The 13,604-nt window shown below is 37.5% G+C and overlaps 1 protein-coding gene across 6 annotated transcripts in view; it reads right to left on the bottom strand.

Annotated features, from left to right (window-relative positions):
• Positions 1-13,244, bottom strand: part of ZNF518A (zinc finger protein 518A) — a 27,679-nt gene extending 14,435 nt beyond the window's left edge. For 2 of the 6 annotated variants that reach the window (XM_059398229.1, XM_059398233.1), the window contains exons 1-3: positions 13,138-13,244; positions 10,558-10,640; positions 9,849-9,894 (exon numbers count right to left, since the gene is read on the bottom strand). The gene's annotated coding sequence lies outside the window, so the exon portion shown is untranslated. Of the gene's footprint in view, positions 1-9,332; positions 9,438-9,848; positions 9,895-10,557; positions 10,641-12,567; positions 12,886-13,137 lie in introns of those variants that run through there. The other 4 variants (XM_059398231.1, XM_059398232.1, XM_059398230.1 and 1 more) reach the window with 4 other exon arrangements.
• Between the last annotated feature and the right edge of the window lie 360 nt (positions 13,245-13,604).

Below are 13,604 nucleotides of genomic sequence, written 5' to 3'. Positions count from 1 at the left end.
TGCGGGACTCGATCCCAGGACCCTGGGATCATGACCTGAGCCGAAGGCAGCGGCTTAACCCACTGAGCCACCCAGGCGCCCCTGACGATTATTTTTCTATTAGGTGTCCCCTGCTTTATGAAAGTTTGCTTTTCAAAAGTTTGCATTATACCACTTCACTTACAAACCTACAGTAGTATGTTTTTTGCTAACCAAAAGAAATCCAAAGAGGGTTTCTGTTTTTAAAAAAAACAACAACAACACTAAAACAAACAAAAAAACAAAATCAGTGTTCAGCCTCTGTTTTGCAGCAATCTGTTACAGAGGCAGCTGCAGCCCAAGCAGTGAGAATGGCTCCGCCAAGCTCCTTCCCCAGGAACTACAGGTCAGTATGTCAGCATCAGGAGGCCAGAGCTTCAAACTGTGTCTGTGAGCATCTGTGCTTTATCTCAATTATTCTGGCCTCCCAGCAAGATGTGCCTCCTAACGTACCAGAAAAGCCTAAGACTAAGGTTATTTTGGGGGTCTGAGAATACTCAAAAACTTTCCACATGAATTAGTGCTAACTGCTTCTTTGCTTTATACCATTTGAACTTATAAAAGGTTTCCTAAGAATGCTCTATTTTCAGATAGTGGGGGAAATCTTTATAGTACAGAAAGAAATGAACAGCAAGGAAAATGCTGAACTATTTTTACATCAGCTAAGTATATTACTCTTCAATAAAGTACTGGTTTTCATCTGACAAAACTTTATTCAGATTTTTTTTTGATGCTATCTTTAATAGTTTTAATACTGACATTATATAGAATATATAAAATGAATTGGAGTAATTTCCACCATTTCATCTCTGGAATAGTTCACTAAACATGAGAACTGCCTACTCCTTAAAATTAAACAACTGTACCAAAATACCATATAGGCCTAATACCTCTTTGGATTTTAGCCCTTACAAAACTCTGAAAGGTCTTCCATGATTTCTGGGCTCTTGGGGGTTTCTACTGCTTCAATTATTTTTCTCAATTCATATCTTCCCTGAAAATAACCAATTTCCTTCACATTGTCTAAGTATACCCCCTTATACCTCACTTTTAACAACCTATTGTACAGAAATAAAAGCACAACATATGTAACAGTATCCCTTAAACATCCATGCGTAGGAGAATGATTAAGTAAATTATGGAACATTTACCCACCTGAAAACATTAAAAACAAGAAGGTTTATGTATTAAATTGACTTAGATTTTATTGTGAATTTTTGTTTTGTTTTATTTTAAAATAAGGAAGTTACAGATGAAAACATGTAATACATTTCTCTATAAGGAGGAAAGATCCTCATTTTCATGTCAGGAGCAAAGATACTATAGGGCTATGTTTGTATAGGCATAGACAAATCTACAGAAAGTTACCTCTCAATCTAAATTAAGTTAGTTAGATTTCTTAACAACAAGTTAAATTTCTTAGGGAATGACAGCACAGCAAAGCAAAAGACAAACGTATCCAAACAGCTGGGGGAGAAATCATCAACTCTCCTAAGTACTCTAAGTGAAACCAAGAGGACAATGTTACTACCGCCAAGTCTTTACTGAGGCTTGTGTCTACTCTTGCCCTTGAATTCTAAGAAATCTTATATCCTTAAAATAATTCCTCCTTTTACAGCTCATGATGACTTAAACTACTTTAAGCTAGTTCTATTACTTGTAACCAGACTCTTAAGACATTAAGTTGAAAGATCAATGTTGACTGCCTTTAATTCACAAAAAGGTAGGTTTCGTGATGATCGTTTAAAGAGCAGTAGACTTAAACTTGCACAAAAGGAGCAAAGGCTACCTAGAGCAGAAAAAAAGAGTAATATTGGAAGAAAAGCATTTTTCTCCCATGGCACTGTGGGATCTAGATGACAGAGAAAACGTATAATGGGAAGGTTAAGTGAGAACAGACTACAGAGGACAGATTTGAACTTGAAATGAAAGGTAACCAGGAGCCATGGTGAGTTCATGAGCAGAGAGAAGTTATAAAAGCAGTATTTTAGAAATATTATTAGAATGGTACTAGAAAGCAAGATATATTGGAAACAATAAAAATAGAAGTCAGAAAATTTAGAGGACTAACTGACAAATCCAAATAGAAAGCGAGGAACCAGAGAACTGGCAATGTTAACATAGGTTAGGAATTGCAGAGAAATTTTAAAAAGATGATTCCCAAAGTGAAATGCCAAGGATAAGAAACAACTGAATAGAGTACAGTAAATCAAAAAGCACCATTCCTAGAGTTTCATTTGCTTTCTACAACAGATTACAAAGCAAAGACATTCTATAGTCTTCAGCTTTATTGAAATGATATAAAAAGAATCTATATGCTCTTTATTAAATTCTTGTTGCTTAAGCATTGAAGAACTAAAAAAACTCTGATTTTAGCTTCCCCTAATTTGTAACTCAGCATGTAGCTCTATAACCTAACATCACATCACAAAGACCAAAGGACTAATATAATTAGCCATTATTTTGTATAACAATTTCATTCCTTGAGTCATCGAATTCTTTTCTACAGAGATAACTGAATTCAAAACACTCATATGAATATATAACTAGAAATAAAACAAAAGAAGCATGCAGCAAGAAGAGCTTACTGAAAAAACCTAAGGTTCTGCCTAAGAGGGATCTAGAAGAAAATTACAAAAAAACCTAAAACTTCGTTTAAAAGCAGAAACTTATAGTGCCTTCAAAATAATAATCTTTTCATGACGTGAAACACATTCTGGGCTTACTTTTTTTGGTAGCTGCTTCAAGTTTTTAAAAAGTTTATCTGTAGGGGTAATATTTATCATATTTTAAGTGAAAGAATACATTTTGTAGAATTAATAGATATAATAAAAGGCAGCTCTCGCCAAATCATGGCCTAATAAGCAACTTAAACACAGAAAAGAGAAATGAAGAGCTAAATATGCTAATGTAATTAAGGACAGATATAGAGAGATTCAAAATGCTAGGATACATGTGAGCCATGTACCACTCAGGTAGGCTGGTAACACTGATTGGTATACAATTATGAAGGAGTCCCAGATCAAAGGTCCCAAATCAAAAGTTAAAATATAGAAGCAGTTCCTGGTTCAGGTTAATCTTTCTTATTACTGACACAATGACTACATAGTGTACAGTGCCCAATATTTAAAGATGTTTTCCACTCCCCTACACATACACCTTTATTCACTTTTTTATCCTATTTCCTTTCACTAGGCTTGTCATCCCCTTTTATCTTCTCAATACTGGTTGAACTTCCTTTCTAAATCTATCTCCTATAGGGACATGAAACCTGCAATACACACAAATCTCTCCCTTCTCTGAATATCCATTTAAAGTACAACCATTGCTCACCATTTCATTATGCTGTTTTATAGTCACAACGTTTCATTTTTAAGTTTTACCTCCCAAGGTAATTCATAATCTTCTTAAAGACAAGTTCTATTTTATATTTTTCATTTATCCCTCACAAAAACCAAGACGATTGGTACACAGGGTCCTAACACACTCTTGACGCATTTATTCTTTTACTTGCAACCAAAATATCTGACTTCCGTGACTTTAGATTAAATTACTTTATAGCAAATGCTACAGGTCATGTAAAGTTTTTTGCTGTGATGGAATTTGACTTCACACACACACATGCACGCACTCTATCAGCCCTTCAGAAATCACATTTTCAGTATGTGGAAACTGGGAGAAAAATCAGAAGTAATCCACCCAAAGTAAAACAGAAACCACTCAATTTAGTATGGGAAGGAGAAAGATTATTTCATCTCTTGTGCTTTTCTTCTGTCATTCTGCTGTGGCAATGATGTAGATCAGGCAGATTTTACTTAAGATTTTGGAACCCACAGTGCGGGGAATAGAAAAATTTATGGCTATCTGACTGGGACAACACGCATCAACATGCTTCCCATTTACCCTCAGCGTCCCACAATAATACAAACTATTCAATTTTTCTCTGGCCCCCAAAATCATCTGTCTCTGACAGAAGCAAATTCTACTTCCCAGGCTTCCCCACATTAGTAATATAGCACCACAATCCATACAGTTACTCATCTCAGAAGTCAAGGAATCATCCTGCATCCTCTTTCCCCTACTCCCACGCTAATCCATAAGCAAGACCTGTCAATTCCATCCCCCAAAAACATCTTAAATTCTTCTTCTCTCCATCTCTACTGTCATCATCTCAGTCCACTGTCATCTGTAACTTGGATTAAAATAACCTTCTAAATGGCATTCACACTTCCCTCTTGCCCACCAACTTCCTCCAAATCCATTCTCCACACAGGAGAAAACGTGATCTTATTATAAAATAGATCACTATGCTCCCTGCTTTAAAATCTGCAGTGGCTTCCCAAAGCACTTAAAATAAAATTTAATCTCTGCCAAGGCTTACAAGGAGCAGTGACATCTGGTACTGTAACCTCCTTTTTAAACTTCACCTCACACCACTCTCCTCATCTGTAACTATAACTCCAGCAAGCTACCACAGATAGTCTCTCAGTTCCTCAAATACTCTTTTCCTATCTCGGGCCTTTGCACCTGCTATTCCCTGCTTGAACTGTTCCTTCTATTCTTCAAATGGCTAGATCTTTCTCATCTTTTAGGTCTCAGCTCAAATATCATCACCTCAAGAAAGGCCTTCCCCAACCTATAAAGCATCACTTCTCAAACAGAAAAAAATTATTCCCTATCTAAACCTCTTGTATTTCTTTTTTGTAACACTCTGGGAATATTTTATGTATTTGCCAGTTTATTTTCTATCTGTCTCCACCACTGGAATAAAAGCTGTATAAACACAAGGAACACATCTGTCATGTTTTTTGCTGTATCACCAACATCTGGCATAGTGTTGACCATGTAGCTAGCACCAAATCTGTGCCAGTCTCTCTTCGAAACACTGAAAATACAGCAGTGAATAAGACAGACAAAAATCCCTCACCTCATGGACATTACACTCTGCTAGTTATTTAGGTGATAAAGTAAGTAAATTATTTAATATATTCAAACATCCCAAGTGCTACAGAGAAAAATAAAGCAGAGAAAAACAGGCAGAACTAGAGAGTTGCAATTAATGTAAAGTCAGGTAGCCCTCATTTGAAAAAGTCTTATTTGAGCCAAGATCCTAAGAAGTGGAGGCAGAAAGCATTCCAAGAGAAGAAAATAGTAAGTGCTAACACTGAGTGTACAGTGTGCCTAACATGTTCAGAGACTAGAAAGAATGTCAGTATGACTGAAACAGAAAACACTAGAGGGAAAGCAGTAGGAGATGAAGTCAAAGCAATGGAACTGGAACAAGGCCTGAGGGACACCAAAAAGACTCTGGTTTTACTATAAATGAGATGGGAAGCTACTGGAGCACTTGGGGTAGAGAAATAACATAAGCTGAATGATTTTTTTAGAGATCAATTTGGCTGCAATGTTAAGAACAGAGTATCTGGGAAGGAGGTAAGAGTGAAAGCCAGAAGACCAGCTCAGAGATAATTATACTACAAATGTCAGGAGAGAGATATGGTGACATGAGACAATGGTGGTGACTTTGGTGGAGACAATGAGGCATGGTTAGATGGTGGATATGCTGTGATGACCTAGCCAAAAGATATGCTGACAGACTAAATCTGGTCTGTGAAGAGAGAGGGTATGTTAAGGATTAACTCTTAAAGTCCTAACATCAGCAACCGGAAGAAATGAATTGCTATTTATTAATATAGAAAGACTATGTGAAAACACTAAGTATAAAAAGTATATCAAGAGTTCAGTTTTAGCCATACAGAATTTGAGAGATCTAGTTGATATTCAAGTGAAAATGTGGATGTGTAGCTGAACAGAGAAGACACAGACCTTGGGGTAAAATAAAATTTTTGGAGTCACTGGGGTGTGTATATATTTATGTATTCAGAACTGAATAAAATCACCAAGGAATAAGTATACACAGAGAGAAGTCTAAGGGCTAAGCCTCAAGATACTACAACATTTAGAGTAAAAAGAGAAGAAAAAACCAACTAGTAAGAATGGAAGGAATGACCAGTGAGTAAGTTAGGAGAGTGGTATCCTGAAATCAAAGTAAAGAGTTTCCCGGATCAGGGACTGATCAACTCTGTCAAGCAAGATCAGGAGTGAGAACTGACCACTGGATTTAATGTCAAGACCACTGGTGACATAGACTAGCCCTGTAGAAGGGCTGACTAGCACAGATTTAAGAGGAAATGGGAAGAAAGGAAGTGGAGATGAATACAGACAACTCTTTTAAGGAGTTTTAGTATAAAAAAATCAAGACAAGAACTGAAGTAGTGTTATTTTCTTGTTTTGTTTTTTAAAACTGGGAGAAATTACACTGAAAAACTGATGATGAAGGAGAAAAAACAGAGCAGCAGTAGTAATGTCCTTCCCAGGATGAGAGGGCGTAGGATCTACTGAACAAGTGGAAGAGGTGAACTTAGAAAGTAATAAAATAATTGATCTATAGTTACTATAGAGGAGGATAATGGGAAAATGTGAGCATGAGAAGCTGTCGAATGAAATGCCTCATTAAGTCTATGATAGGTGGTCCACAGCCAACAGCCTGTGGGCCAAATGTAGCCTGCTGCCGTTTTTTGTAAATTAAGTATCATTAGAACATAGCCACATTTATTCATTTACATATTGCCTATGGCTGCTATCATGTTACAATAGCATCAGATAGGCCCAAAGAAACCACCTTGCCCACAAAACCTAAAATATATACTATCTGGCCATTTACAGCAAAAGTTTGCCAAACCTGGTAAATAGGAATGTTCCAAATGTTAACTCTTTTGAGTTGAAGATCAGCTAACTGGTTACTGAATAAAGAAGGTTAAGTAGACAACACCATTTAATGGAAGAATTAACCTACATATCATTCCTAGTATCTGGAGCTCAAAACAAGTATTATTATGAGTAATCAAACATTAATTTCATTCTTTATCTCTCTCAGAATGTTTTTATATCTACTGCAACATTAGTTTTGAACTGGCTGTATCTCTACAGGAAGGATATGGTTTTGACAGTTACTATGAGATCTCTCAAAAAAAGGGGACAAATAAAAAGAAAAAAACTAATTTTATATATATTATATGCATATAACATATAAAACAGAACAGCACTGTAGGTTAATGACTGTTTTTTCTTTTTTAAATTTCAAGGCAGAGAAATATAACAAGATCTTTTCCACAAGTAAATTTCCATCACTCGATTACACTTAATTTGTATCTTAGCATCACAAAAAGTGGCATCACACTTAAAAGAAATATAAACATTTTATTCAAAGAAATCCCTACCTTATCAGAAAAGAAAATGTGTTTGGCTTTCCAAATGCCTCACACATGAATTTACCTATAATACTCAACCTTGTATCTCAGTACCTTTCACTCCCCCAAAATACATTTGTTACAGTCAAACCAACCTCCGCACCATCTTGATCAGCCCTCAGTCATTTTCAACTCTATCCTTTCCCCAATTATTCCATGCCTAACAAAACTTGATTCGTAAGTTAAAACCCATTTGCTGTGATACCTCCTTCAAGAAACCTGCCAGTCCCTCACTAATTTCTTTTCTATCAGAACTCAGACTTAAAATCCATACCATACAATCATGCATTCATTTATCTGCTGTTTGTATTATTTCATATATGTTAATCTGGGTTCCTTAAATAAACTATAAGCCCTCTGAAGGCAAAGAATTCCTTTTATTCTTTCATATTACTAAAATGCTGGCACAGAACTAATTACTCTGAACACACACTTATTGATTGGTGTAACCTAAATCTATAAAAACGTGCTACATTAAAGGAAGTCCACCATCCACTCAGCTAGAAGGTAAAATGCTTGACTATCCAGACAGTTGCACATACTTGTACATTGCAGACACTCAACAAATGTTTGTACGTTGAATGAAGGACTGAATATATACATGAATGATGAGCGATGGGAATCTTTCATAAGGTGGAAGAAAAGGGGAAATTGTGGATGGATATGATCAATGTGAAGCTACAGATTCTAAATGGATTAGGGCCAAATATCCATTAGAACATTTTCTGCTGCAATCCAATTCAAACTATTTTATATACAAAATTTTGGCACAGAGGATGGGGAAGGACACCATGGTAACTGACAGAATCAAAAGAAAACCACAGATACTCTTAACCATTGTCTCTAGAACTGAAACTGGCATGCTATTGCCACCCGTCTCCCATTTCCATATGGCTTCACTTTTTCCTACTACAGATGGGGTCCTCATACATGTGGGGAAGAAATGTCACTAACACCCTAACCCATTAGTAACTTTAGAGAAAAGGGAGGATCTTTCTCTTAGGATTCATACATTAATTCCAAAGAAGGATTCTTAATTATCAAGATTCTGCTTAACAGGCCATCACTATTTCAATAGGGATGACTAGGCTTGGGTTATAAGACTATATGATTGGCCTACTAACCACTCATAATAGGGGAGAGATGGCTCCCCAAACGAAGAGATACTGAGTTGATAAAATTAATATGCAGCTGACCCTTGAACAAGACAGCTTTGAACCACGCAGGTCCACTTGCACACAGATTTTTTTGATACAGTATAGTACTATAAATATATTTTTCTCTTCCTTATGATTTTAATAACATTTGCTCTTCTCTAGACTACTTTACTATCATGTTATTAAGAACACAGTATCTAATATATATAACAACATGTTAATCAAATATTCATGATATCAGTAAGTCTTCCAGTCAACAGAGGGATTATAGTAATTAAGTTTTAAAGAAGTCAAAAGAATACATGCAGTATTTTCAACTGCGTAGGGGGTCAATTTCCCTAATCCCTGTGTTGTTCAAGGTCAACAAATACATGTTTCTTTTTCTACCAGCTATAACCTTTTTTTTTTAAAAAGATTTTATTTATTTATTTGACAGAGAGAAATCACAACTAGATGGAGAGGCAGGCAGAGAGAGAGAGAGGGGGAAGCAGGCCCCTGCTGAGCAGAGAGCCCGATGCGGGACTCGATCCCAGGACCCTGAGATCATGACCTGAGCCAAAGGCAGCGGCTTAACCCACTGAGCCACCCAGGAGCCCATACCAGCTATAACCTTTTAACAACTCAATTTTAATTAGGAATCAGTGATGATTTTACCACACTGTGAAATTATTTGAATTTCTGTGAAACCAGTATTTTTTAGCTCTTACCATTTCTTGAAATGAGACCCAGGTGAAACCTACTTAATTATCCTAAGCGTCAAGTCATGCAACTTCATTCTGATATTCTGTTATCTGTTTCATGCAGTCAAACCAATAGTGATTTTAAAATTTAGTCAGACTTTGCTCACAATTTTTAAGATGGAATAATCCAAATCATTTTGGTCAGTCATCATAGAGCAGCCTCTTGTTTACTTCATTACTTGAAGTTTTCATTCTTCATCATATTACTTTTTCTGAGAGTTGGATCAAACACAGTAAAGAAAATTCTTAGCTCTCAGCATTTACTTTATTCAGGAACAACACAGTACCCATGTGAACCTAACTCAGTAAGAGGGCAAACAGATGTTATGTAGGAAGCAATTACATATATAAATGAACATAGGTAAGTAGCCAGTATCTAAACTTTGCCACTCTCTACTCACTGTACTTAGTTGTTAGACATTAACTTCTAATAAAATAAAACATTCCTGACTTTGTGAAAAATGACCCTGAAAACAAAGCCATCTACTAGAAAAACTAATGGCAAAACATTGTTATGATTACTGAAGTAATAACTTAAGTTGGTTTAGTCTACTTCAGCTATTTCAGTAGTTATGTAAATAATCTTATTTCTAATTTAGGGTTATATTTATGGGTATACTTACTGTATTTGGTGAGAGGAATTATATGATAACTGTGGTATCCCAGTACCTATCCAAAACAAACAGTAAGAGACACTTGTGTTTCAAGGGTAGATAAACCATGTTTTTGTACAAGGATACAATATTTTCCACTAAGTATGCAAACAAAGCTTTCCTTATAATACCATGGATTTGATGGCAGATTTTTTTTTTCCTTCTTTCTGTTCACACCAGAATATTCAAAAGATTGCCTTCAGGAAACCAGTCATAACTCCACAGTGATTCCCAAGTACCTTTTCTGATTCATAATGTAGATGCCATTAATCATAATATAAATATTATTTCAGCTTTTCTTTAGGTGCATTACTTTGCACTTATTAGAGCAAAACACAAACACTGTTCTGGTCATTTATACAACTTCAAAACATCTTCCTACCATATGTAACTCCATCTTTCATTACCCAGAAGACTTTAATGCTGTCTTAATATTTAGAAGAATATAGTTAAAATTATCATTACCTCAATAATGGAGTATTAAATAATATACTACAAAACCAAAAAGACTTTTGCTTACATTAAAAGAAAACCTGTAAGTATTTTACGTAGGCCAAAAATAAAACTATAAGAAACTTATGTATACATTAAGTATTTTACTTTATTTTGTCCAATATCAAAACATATTAACTTACTACTTAATAGACTACATACTGTAATACTTCAATCTTTACCATACCTCCTTCTTCAAGGAACAAAAGGCACGCAATTTAATGCTTGGACAAAGCCACAATCAGGAACAGTGATCAAAAGAGACGATATCTGGAAATGAAGACCAAGATTTTAAAACTGACTGTAAAACCTGTTGTAAGAATGTTTTTATACTCTTGATTCAATTATGCTTCATATTATGTGTTTAAATTTAAGAGGAAAAAGAAAACCTTCTCCACTTCTGGCCCATAACCCATCATTGCTACTCCATGATAACATAACATAAATTTATAAAAATCACAAAACTCAAAGTTTAGAAGGGAGGTTAGGCTCAATCTAGTTCACTTTCTTTGTTTATTTCAAGATCAGGAAAATGAATCTTGCCAAAAAAATCACAAACCTAGAACAATCTAGATCTGATTCCAAGCCAGATATCCTACTACCACTACCACCATACTACCTCTTTATACTCACTTGTGCTTTCTAACATCCCATGAAAATTGCTTACCATGTAAAGCCAACACCCCCATACAGAACTAAAACTTTCAGAGCCTACACACCTGGAATCCGATAATGAAAATTTCAACTTCACCACAATTCTTTCCTTCTCCTTATAGTGCTTTATCACAAAACTTCTGGTAGAGTCCCTGAAGATAACTGAGCAAGACTCAAAACTTTCATCATCCCCTCCCCTCCCACAAAAGGTTGTATTAAGTGATCTAAAGCAGACAATACTTCCAAAAGAACAATTCCAAACAGAAAAGTAACAATAAAAGTACATTAAAGGACATGTTTAAAGTACATTCTGGAGTCAAATTGTGTATTTATGCTAAAATATATCTTCTGGAATGCTTCAAGATACAAAAACTTGGAACCACATAACACTATAAAGAAAGAACAGAATAGGATTTAAAGTGTGATAATAATTTCTAAAAAAAAAAACTCAACCATTTAAAAGTTCATACATATTGATGCACAGATAGGTATTCACTGTGGTTGTATATTCTTTTACCCTTCCATAAAAACAGATATAACATTTTGAACTGACATTGATTCTTACTTTCACTGCAACAATAAGGAATAGTCTGGATGTGCAAAACAGGTCAGATACCTGCATTTTTTCCCTCCCTCCCCTTTTGTTAACAATTTTCTACACTTGGGGCTCATCTTATTTATAAGAATTTTAACAAAAATGAACGTGGTCTACTATGCTTACCATCCTCATGAAATGCTAATGGCCTGAAAAATGTTAACCCAATGCAATGTCTTCCTTTATAAGTATCAGAAACATACAGTTTTGCTAAAAGATAATAAATTCATTTCTATGGATTTGCAGCTAAAACTTTGAAAAATGTCAGGTTATTTCACTCCCTCAACTTAAATGGTTTCTATCTGTTCAACCTGAGAATACTAACTTTAAGGTACACTCAAATCAGATCCCTGGCTGCATAAAAAAACAGAAAAACAGTAAACTAAACCTAACACAGTCACTCAAGTTAATGAAATTCCTATCCTGATGTACAGTTTAGTGTCTTTTTCACCACTGCTATAACCAAAGTTCAGCATTCTTACGAATTCCTTAAATATTGACTTATTTTATTTTTCTGGTGTTTTTTAGACTTTTGATATCCAAACATACCCAACGAATGTTTTGGTTACAATAGCTCACAAATACTAAACGCCCCCCCCCCCGAATTAAGCAAAACTGAACCTAAACTTTTGTATTCTGAACCTTAAAGCTACCCTGTTTTGTTGGTCTACTTAAAAGAGTTACAACATTTCACCTTATATACATTCACCCTATATATTCTCCATTACCATATCCATCTAGGAAGAGACTGTCTACTTGACAATGAGGACACCATGTTAAGAACAGCCTCAAAATGGACCCTACAAGTGAGAAAGCCAGTTACAAAGAAATCCATCGGCCACTGGGTGTGGTTGGGGTCTGCAAGAAGGGCGCCTTTGGCCAACTCTGTGGAGGAGGGAGCGCGCGCCAGAGAGCTGAGCGTAGATGCAAGAAAAGACCTCCAATGACCAGAGACTGGACCCACAATGGGGACGCCGTCGAGTCGGACACCCGTGGGCCCGCGAATCTACGGCTCGAGGGGTGCGGTCGCAGCAGTACCCATGCTGTCTCCACCAGCCCCGGAATGCGCCGAGTGGGTGCTTCGAGCGCCGCGCGCCCCGCTCCGTCCCAAACACCGCGCCCGATCCGCCCCTTCCTCCGGGGTTCGGCTCCCCTCGGGCGCGCGGAGGCACACGGTCGCCGCGCTACCGCTCCAGCTCCTAGGCTGTGGGAGAAGCAAAGTTCAAAAGGCCCGAGCGTAGTGCAAACCCAGCTAAGAAGAGGAAGGTTAGCTCTAGCAGCCTGCAGGAGCGCTGAGTAAAAGAGGCGACTTCTCTAGAAAAACTTTGCGGCAAGTTAGGCGGAAGCGCTGAATAGCCGGGACTATTTAGCAGGCGCTTCCTATCACAAGAGGCGGAACCCTGAGCCGGTTCAGGGGACCCTGACACCCCCCCACAAACTCGCATTTTGCCCCCTGGCTGGCCATCTAGAAGTCCCGGCATCCTAACAAGTCTGGGCGGCCCCGCTCATAGGGAATACCTGTCGTGGTCCCCATTGCCTGTGAGTCCCTGATGGCGGCCATTACGCTTCCATCCGGGTATTGCCGAAAAGCCGATCGCGGCGCTACCGGGAGCGCACGCTGCGGCGGAGGGATCTGCCGGGCTGTACCTGAGGCGAGCGGAAGAGGACGGAGGCCGGCAGGGTCCGAGCCTCAGCCTGCGAGACTAGGCCATTGAGCTGGACTCGCTGCTGACCTCTCAAATTAGCGCGCTTCCCCGGTGCCGGCCACGCCAATGACTCACTCTCCCGCTGTGCTCTTCAAAAGCTGGAGAGATTCTACTGCCAACCTTATGGTAGACAAACCTCTACTCTGTGCTCTTCAGGGTAGACAACAGAAGCAGGAACTGTGGTCTTGGCAAGCCTTAACTTAATGGGAATGGTCTCAACCCTGAGATTTTAATCATTTCCGGTTTTGCAAATGGCGGCTCCCCACCCCCCTCGTTGCT

The sequence above is a fragment of the Mustela nigripes genome, chromosome 4 (genome assembly GCF_022355385.1).
Source record: "Mustela nigripes isolate SB6536 chromosome 4, MUSNIG.SB6536, whole genome shotgun sequence".
NCBI classification, from domain to species: Eukaryota; Metazoa; Chordata; class Mammalia; order Carnivora; family Mustelidae; genus Mustela; species Mustela nigripes.
This window is presented reverse-complemented; position numbering and strand designations above follow the sequence as displayed.